Here is a 9,785-nt window from a genome sequence, read left to right as displayed (position 1 = left end):
TCGTTGTGTCCCTACATAGGTGGCTGCTCCGGGGACACATAGAAGGAAGAATCCCTGCTTGCTACATCAGGAAATTCCCCTTGGTGGGCCCTGAGGTCTCAACCCATCTCTCCCAGGAACTTGGAAATTCCTACTGGACCACCCAATACTCCCAGTGGCCACTGACCTCCAGGGCTCTTCGTGATTTTGTTTCTACCAGTGAAAAATGAAAAGTACTATGAAGTTTAGGACTCTGTCATAGATTTGCACCATTCCTTCGAGGCCTTTGCAAGCCCTTGTGCCTTGTCAGTTACTGGGAGTGCAAGGAGGTGGGCAGACCTAGATTTAGATCTCTGCTCTGCTGCCTAATCCTGGGTGGCCTTGGCAGATTCTTCCCCGGCTTCTGTCTCAGCCTCCCTTTCATAGGTTTGAGTGTCTAATTGAGACAGAGGATGGTGGCCCCCCCCCCCCCCTTGCAGCCAACGCTTCCCGCCCTCCCCAGGAGATTAACTTCCTACAGGTCTCTAGAGCTGCCCCTCCCCGCACTCACTGGGCTCCTTGCTCCTACCTACCACCGTGTTTCCCTCTGAGCAAAGAACCCTCTGCAGGAGCAGCTCGGTACTGTTGGGGATAAGACCAGATGCCTGGATATTCTCCAGGGGCCTTATTAATGGCCCTCCTGGGGAATTGACAGTGGGGTAATCAATCAAAGCAGCAAACAGCTGGGACACATCCTGTGTCATTAACAAAGGGGCGGAACAATTAGTCGTTTAAAAAGCAAGCTCAAAGTGGTCTTGCTCTCTCCTCTGCTCTCCTGCCTTTGGAACCCTATTCTGGCCTTCTTCAGCCCTGCCTGGATCAATTCCACAGTCAAGAACCTAGACAAAATCAGGTTACAACCTCACATAAAAGACTATAAAAATAAATTGTGTGGAAGTCCAATGCCAATAAAAAAATTCCCAGTGGAGGCTGAAAAATATTTTATTGAAAGACCAAATGGACACATAATTACCTCGGTGTGAAGTCTGGGGCCACCTAGTCCCTGAGCCTTGGTGGGTACCCAATAAATATTAATGGCTCATTCCATTAATTGCCAGCTCACCCATTTGCAAAGCTTCAGCCAGTGCATTGCCCTGCACCCATCCCCCATAAGGAGAGAGAATCCTTAGGCTTTGAAGAGAGGGAGCATCTGGGTGGACAGGAAAACCTGGCACACACCCTTGAACATAAATGCCCTGCTTTATTAACTCTAAAATCATGATGTGGCAGAAAGTGGCGTGTAGAAATTGCCGGCTTCTAGAGAGCAGCTGGACTCGGAGCCTTTCAATCCTCCCATGTTACGGCAGCCTGTGCAGAGCCCGTGCTTCACAGTGGGAAAACAGGCGTGGCTATTGTATTGCATCTTATTAGCTGGACCTCGTAGGGCGCCTGCAGGAGGCAACTGCTTTGTTTCTTTCCAATAACCATTCAAACTCAATGCACAGATTCATTTTTGCCTAGGCCCTTGTAAATAAAATCTTGGGCATGTCCAGTTACTTTAAGCACTCCAAACAGAAAACTCTGTGTTCTGATCTGATTTGCAGGCTCTTGCCTCCTCCAGGCCTGTTCTGCTTTGGGCAGAAAACAGTCTTGAGAAAGAGGCATCCTCAACCTCTCCCTTTACGCCCAGCTTCACAGCCAGCCGAATGGATCAGCTCAGACACCTCCTCCCCTGGAATCTGGCCTGAGGCCCTCTAGGCTTGGCGGATACTTTGCAGAAAGAGAATCCTGTGGTTTCCCCAGGAATTGCCCTGGGGAAGGGGAAATCTCCAAATGCAACTCTGTTGATTAATGAGGTCCTGACCTTGGCTAGCTGCACACAGCGCCCTCCCTCAGCCCTCGCCCTTCCTGGGTCCACTCCAGGGCTACCAATATGTTTATATATTTCACACCATGAATGAAGGTGCCAAACAGGTGGGTCCCTGAAGGCCAGGATGCAGGCAGCGCTTTGTTAGCTAAGCCCTGAACCCTGATGAGTGGGGGAGGAAGGGTCACCTTTGTGTAATTCATCAGCCAAAAGGAGGGTGCCCTTTAGTCATTTTCCCAAAAGCCCCCTCTATGTGAGCAGATATCTCGGCTCACTCACTCTCTGTCCAGGCCCATATCGCCCCTCCATATTTCATGGCGGGTCCTGGCTGCCGCTCCCGTCCAGGTCCCCTTGGACATCCACATCATTGCCCTGGCATGGGTATTGACTCTTCCTCTTTGCCCTCCCACCAGGCAGGTTGTCAGAGCCATCACCTCTCACCTTTGACTTGCTCAGGCACGTGCCAGGCCCCCAGCTCTTGTGCCACCCCAACCCCCGAATTGCAGGACCCCTATGTAAAGCCTTACAAACTTCTTTTTTTTAATGTGGCCAAAGTTGAAGAAAAGCATATGAAGGGGCAGGAGTGAGCACAGCATGACTGTCCTGGGTATTCCAGGACCACCCATGTGGCTGCAGGAGGAAGAGTTCCTCCGGGAATGGTCAAGAGATGGCATTAGAATGGAAAAACTCGGGAAACGGACTTTGGCCCAGTGGTTAGGGCATCCGTCTACCATATGGGAGGTCCACGGTTCAAACCCCGGGCCTCCTTGACCCGTGTGGAGCTGGCCATGCGCAGCGCTGATGCGCGCAAGGAGTGCCGTGTCACGCAAGGGTGTCCCCCGCGTGGGCCCCACGCGCAAGGAGTGCGCCCGTGAGGAGAGCCACCCAGGGTGAAAAGAAAGAGCAGCCTGCCCAGGAATGGCGCCGCCCACACTTCCCGTGCCACTGACGACAACAGAAGCGGACAAAGAAACAAGACGTAGCAAATAGACACCAAGAACAGACAACCAGGGGATGGGGGGGAAATTAAATAAATAAATAAATCTTTAAAAAAAAAAAAAAAGAATGGAAAAACTGGGTTGTAGCCAGATCCTGGAGTGTTTTGCATGCCAGGCTAAGAAATTTGAATGTTATGCCAGAGGATTAGGCAAAAAAGCAGAGCACATGGCTTTATGTGCATCCCAGTGTGCTTTGGGGGACACTGTGGGGGCGGGCACAGTGAAAGAGGAGACTTCTTTGGTATGAGCTAAGCACGGGGAAGAAGCAATGTTTGGAGAGTCTTCCAATCAGTGAAAGAATTTCTCACCTTTTTCTCTGAGTGTCTTCAGTAGAATCTGGATAGCCACTCAGGCCTTTTGTTTGACCAGGTCTTTAAGGAAGCAGGGTGATTGAGTGGAAAGGTCCTGGACTTTATTTCAGAGTAACCACAGTTTTATTTGGGGGGACAATGAATAGTCCCCTCTTTACTGGTGATCTGAGACAAATAATTACCTTCTCTGAATCTCAGTTCGCTCCTCTACAAAAATGACACTAACAACGTTTAAGTCAGAATAAACCAGATTATGCTGCTGTAGAGCGAACAAACCCCCCATCTTAGTGACTCCTCGCAATGCAGGTTTTATTCTTGCTCTCCAGCGTGGGTCAGGGGGCAGCTCTGCTCCATGTTTCCTTTCTCCTTGCTTGTTATGATCCCTGGGCCAGATCACAGAGGGGTGGGGGTGGGTGGGATCTGCACATCTGCACATGCAATTAATGTGCCAGGATGGCATGGAAGTAGCACCCATGGCCTCTTCTCATCACTTTTTGGCCAGAATAAGTCCATGGCCCTGTGCTCAGAATGAAGAAACCAGAAATATTTGGAACACAGCATGAATGACTTCCCTGAATGTCAACTCCTCAAGGCTATGGTGAGGACGAGATCTGGTGAGACACACTAAGTGGCAGGAACCGATCTTGAACTCTATCAGGTTCTGACAGAAATGGAAGCTCCTCGAGGAAGAGCACCCCTACCCACAGCTGTAGTTAAGACTCCTAGCTTCTAACTGATAAGAACTTTAGGAAACCTTTTGTCTCCTTGGCCACAGAGGTAGACATAGGCCTTCCGTGTGAAAATACTTTCAAAATGATAAAAGGAAATTTGAAAATTCCAGCAAAGAAAATCCTTGGTGGGAAACAGAGATCCAAAAAGATCAGGACTGACAAATGTCTCTGAGTCATAGATACAGAGGGCCCTCAAGGACAGAATTTAGGGAAAAGCGGGTGAAAATCGCTGGTGACAGACAGAAGGCTTTTGGCTGCAAGTGTCAGGCAGTGCTCCTTAAACAGGAGTAGGAGAACTCCCAGAGCCACTGCAGGCAGGGTTCAGGTTGGTTGATTCAGCAGCTCAATTATGTCGACATGGACCCAGATTCTCTCCATCTTTCTGCTTGACCATCCAGTGTGTTGATTTCATTTGTCTTCATCTTCAGGCTGCTTCCTCTTGAGGTCATGGAAAGGCTTTCAGAAACTATCCAGTGGGAGAGATAAGTAATTGCTTTCTGGAAACTTTCTCTAGAGATGCATGGGGAACTTCCTAAAAGCCTCTACAAAGTATCTACACTGTGTATGCGTGTGTGTGTGTGTGTGTGTTGGCTTAAATTTCATCATTTGTTCTGTCCATAGTAAGAGAGATTACCCTTAAAGCAATTGGGTCTTATCCTAGAAGGAAAAATGAGAGATGGATGCTGAATGGACAATGACTAGTCTACTCTGTGTCCACTGATACTAAGCAGGCCTGGTTTTAAGAACTGCTTCAGAGATAGATGGTTTCCAGCACTGATCCTTAGCAGTTTCTTATTAAGGGGATAGTATTACATAGGACTTGTCAGCAGATTAGGAGTATAAGGAAGAACCAGAGAGCAGACAACTGGGGGGGGGGGGGGGAAGAGGTAGGAAAGGGAGAGAAATAAATTAAAAAATAATAAAAAATTTAAAAAGAACCAACTAGGAGACACCAATCCTCTCCCACTTCATTCCTTGTTTGCCCCTCAGCCGTGAAATATGTCCATGTGTACTCACCCTTAAAATCTTCTTCCAAGGCTTCTCCCTTTATGCTAGAGTTTCACAACACAGCCTTCTTTAGGGTTCTTTCCATAGGATCTCTTGTGGGTAAAGTTACACTATATCACTGCTCTGAGACCCTGCAGCTGCATCCCTTGCAATGGCATTCAGGATGAACCCACATTAGCTAAAGTAGCCAGCTAACCCTCTGGGGTATCTCATTCCAGAAATATCTCAAATTCCAAATGTACAAAACTGATCATCAAATGGGATTTTCTAACACCTCCATTCTCTCTTATATGAAATGAACAATAGCCTCCAAAGTGATTTCACTAATTCTTGTCTCTCCCACACCAAGAATTCATTCACCTCCACAAACCAGACTAATCTTTTTTAAACAGGGTTTGATTATAATGAATTCCAACTCAAAACCCAGAATTCTTGGTTCACAGTCTGTTCCCAGCCCATCTCTCCTGGCTCCTCTCCCATATTCCAGTTCCCAGGCACCCGTATGCTGCATCTTTGCTTGCCTCCTCCACATGCTCAAATGCTAAGCCCTTTAATTTTTACAGCACTCTCTCAGAGGAATACCTTGATCTTGCAGACCCAACCCTTAGGCATGATTACATTTTCCTTCTGGGAAAAATTTCTGTTTTCTATATGCCATCTGTCTTATTGGCCAAGCTGCTATGAAAAATGCCATACATTTGGTTGGTGGGGTATGTATTGTCTTGTAGTTTGGGAGGCTAGAAATCCAAAATCCAGGCTTTGGCAAGACCATGCTTTCTCCCCAAAGTCATCAGCGTTCTGGCGCTGGCTTGCACCAATCCTTGGAGTTCCTTAGCTTATTTCCTGCCTCCCTTGCATAGGGCTTTCTCTCTCCTTATGTCTGCATTTCTGTGTGACCTTCTCTGACTGCTAGCTTCCAGTTTCTTCCTTTTAAATGGCCTCTAGTAATGTGGATTAAGACTCATCCTGGGAAAGTGGATGTGGCTCAACTGATAGAGCATCTGCCTACCATAGAGGAAGTCCAGGGTTTAAACCCAGGGCCTCCCGGCCCGTGTGGTGAGTTGGCCCATGAGCAGTGCTGCCACGCACAAGGAGTGCTGTGCCATGCAGGGGTGTCCCCTGTGCAGGAGAGCCCCATGTGCAAGGAGTGCGCCCTGCAAGGAGAGCCACCCCACACAAAAAAAGCACAGCCTGCCCAGGAGTGACACTACATACATGGAGAGCTGATGCAGCAAGATGATGCAACAAAGAGACACAGATTCCCAGTGCTGCTGAGAATGCAAGCAGACACAGAAGAATACACAGCAAGTGGACACAGAGCAGACAATGGGAGGTAGAGGGGGGAAAGGGGAGAAATAGATAAATAAATAAATAAATCTTAAAAAAAAAGAAGACTCATCCTGATTCAGTTGGCTATACCCTCCAAGAATTCCCATTTACAAAGAGTTTCACAACCTACCACAACATCATTACAGCATTTATTCCATGCATTATAGTAATGTGCTTTTATTTTACCTCCTTCTCTGGAGTGTAAGCCCCTGGAGGGTAATGATCCAAGTTCATCACTATCTGCTTGGTCTTGCCCAGACCCTGCTATACAGTACATGCTCAATGAATGCATGTCGAGTTGAAAATGGAACAGAAACATTTAGATATGTTCCAATATTTGTCCAATTTTCTTTGTCTCCAGGATTCTTTGACTCTGTAAAGACAAGTCCATTATTCTGCAGCAGACTTACCAGTAGCTAAAGGATGGCGTTGGCTTAGATTTCTGTAATCTATGACCAAAAATGTTTTAAATGCAGTGACACTGCTAACTCTGGAGACAGCCTTTGGGGGGAGCACATGCACCCCAGTTGGCCACTGAAGCTGGCCATGCTCACTCTTCAAAGGATCTGTCACTTTCTGTAAAAACCCATCTGCCAAAATGCAGAGCTGCCACGGCAAGGTTGCCTCTTACAGTATCACAACCAGGACTTGACCTTAATAATGAATCCATCCATCTTGTTCAGATTTCTCCTGTTTTAGTTGTAATTATTTGTATGTGTGTATTTAGCTCTAGACAATTCTATCATGTGATTGGGTACATGTATCAACCACCACAATGAAAACACAAAACATTTCCATCACCACAAGAATCCCTTGCATTGCCCTTTATAACCACACCCACTTCCCTCCCACCTTACTACTCCAACCCCCCACCCTACCCCATTCCACACTTAACCCCTGGCAACCACTAATCTGTTCAGCATTTCTATAACTTTGTCATTTCAAGAATATTAGATAGATGGAATCATACAGTATGTATAACATTTTGGGCTTGCCTTTTTAAATTAAGCAGTCTCTGGAGAGTCATTCAATTTGTTGCATGTATCAGTAGCCTTTTTTTTTTATTTTGAAGTACCACCTCATGATTTGGATGTGCCACAGATGGTTTAGCTATCCACCTGTTGAAGAGCTTCTGGGTTGTTTCCATTTGGGGGCTGTTATGAACAAAGTTGCTCTGAACATTCGTGTACAGGTTTTGTGTAAACATAAACTTTAATTTCTCTGGAATAAATTCCCAAGGTGCAATTGCTGGGTCTTATAGTAATTACATGTTCACTTTTATAAGAAAGTGCCAAACTGTTTTTCAAGGGACTGTACAATTTTACATTCCCACCAGTGGTGTATGAGTGATCCAGTTTTTCCACATACTCATGAGCATTTGATGTCCCTATTTTTTTTCCCATTTCAGCCATTCTGCTAGGTTTATCATATCTCATTGTGGTTTTAGTTTGCATTTCCTTAATGGCTAATGAAGTTGAACAACTTTATATGTGCTTATCTGTAATCTGTATATAATCTTTAGTCAACTATCTGTTTATGTTTTTTGACAATTTTCCAATTGGGTTGTTTGTTCTTTAACTGTTAAGGTTTGAAAGTTCTTTATGTAGTCTAGATAATAATCCTTTGTTGGATTTATGGTTTGCTAATATTGCCTATCTTTCTAACAGTGTCTTACACAGGGCACAAGAGAAATTAATAACCGATTCTTATTATGGATTGTACTTTTGGTATCAAGTCTAAGAACTGTTTGCTTAGCTCCAGATCCCAAAGTTGTTCTCTTATATTTTTTTCCTAAAAGTTTTAGAGTTTTACATTTACATTTAAGTCCATGACCCATTTTGAATTAAATTTTGTATAAGGTGTAAGGTGTAGGTCAATTTTCATTTTTTTTGCCTATGGATGTCCAATTGTTCCAACAGCATTTGTGGAGAAGGCTATTCTTCCTCCATTGATTATCTTTTTTTTTAAAAGATTGATTGATTGATTAATTGATTGATTGATTCCTCCCCCCTCCCTCCATTGTCTGCTCTCTGTGTCCATTCACTGTGTGTTCTTCTGTGTCTGCTTATATTCTCATTAGGTGGCTCCAGGAACTGATCCTGGGACCTTCCAGAGTGGGAGAGAGGTGATCATTCTCTTGCACCTCCTCACCTCCCTGGTCGGCTGCATCTCTTATTGTCTCTTCTCTGTGTCTCTTTTTGTTGTGTCATCTTGCTGTGTCAGCTCTCTGCATGGGGCAGCACGTCACATGGGGCAGCTCGCCACACAGGCCAGCTTGCCTTCACCGGGAGGCCCTGGGTTTCAAACCCTGGCCCTTCCATATGGTAGACAGGAGCCCAATTGCTTGAGCCACACCTGCTTCCCCATTGATTAGCTTTTGCACTTGGTCAGTCGTCAGGGCATGAGTCTCTTTCTGGGTCCTCTGTTTTGTTCCACTGAGCTATAAGGCTGTCCCTCTGCAATACCATACTGTTTTGTTTACACAGCTATAGAATAAGTCTTAATATGGGATAGTGTGATTCCTCTCACTTTTTTCTACTTTTTCAAGGTTGTTTTAGCTAGTCTAGATTGTGTGCCTCCTTTCCACATAAATTTTAGAATAAATTTGCCTCTGTCTACAGTAAAACTTTGTTGGGATTTTGATAGGAAGTGCTTTAAACCTATAAATCAATTTGGGGAGGATTGACATCTTTACTGTGTTGAACTGGAAGTCCACTTTTGCTTCACAATTTAATGACAAACATTTGTACATTTGGGCCATCTTGGACAAATGATGTGCTGGTGCATAATAGGAGCTAAAGAAATGATTATGACGGAGAAGGAGGATGGTAGGGGCAGGCGGAGTCTTCAGGAGTCTGGAGCCTGCTTCCTAAATCTGGCCACACATGCAATCATCTGCTGAGCCCTACTGATTCAGAGTCTCCAGGGGTGAGGCCAGGGAATCTGCAGTTTTAGCACCCTTGAATGTTGTTTTCCTTGTCCAGTTGGATTTGTGAATGCCACACGCAGAGACTGAAAATGGGAGCTTTGTGCAGGCAATGAGCACAGTCCCTCTTTCTGACTCTTCTTCTGACTTTTGTCCTGAAACAAAGCAAAGTGGCAGATGCAATAGAGTCTGATTAAAACAAATACATTCATCCTGAGATATGACTCAAAAATGAGTATTGCCAGGTCTGGGGGTCCTATCCTACAAGCAGGAGGGCTAGATTAATTAATTGTGAAACTGCACCCACCCATTTCTTTTCCAAAAGGAAATAAGCAGAGTTCAGCAGAGGGCAAGCAGTTCTAAAATTGTACATACTGTTATCTATTCACTTCATTGCCTACTTGATTAATTACCTAACCTTGAGGTCAATGAAACTGTGTAATGCTGAACCAAAGGAGCTGGCCATGGCCCTAAGAGCATTTGAAACAAGACTGTTCAGATCCTTGAAAAATTCTTTTTCATTAATGGCAGAACCAGCCAAATGACCTCAAAGGCTTTACCATCACAGAGAGAACATGAAAACTAGAAATAAAAACATGTAGAGAAGAATTACAAATTGGATTTTAAAGGAAAAGTGTTTTTGAAATCTCTGCCTTT

This window comes from Dasypus novemcinctus, chromosome 6 (genome assembly GCF_030445035.2).
Source record: "Dasypus novemcinctus isolate mDasNov1 chromosome 6, mDasNov1.1.hap2, whole genome shotgun sequence".
Classification (NCBI taxonomy): Eukaryota; Metazoa; Chordata; class Mammalia; order Cingulata; family Dasypodidae; genus Dasypus; species Dasypus novemcinctus.
Note: the sequence above shows the minus strand (reverse complement) of the source record.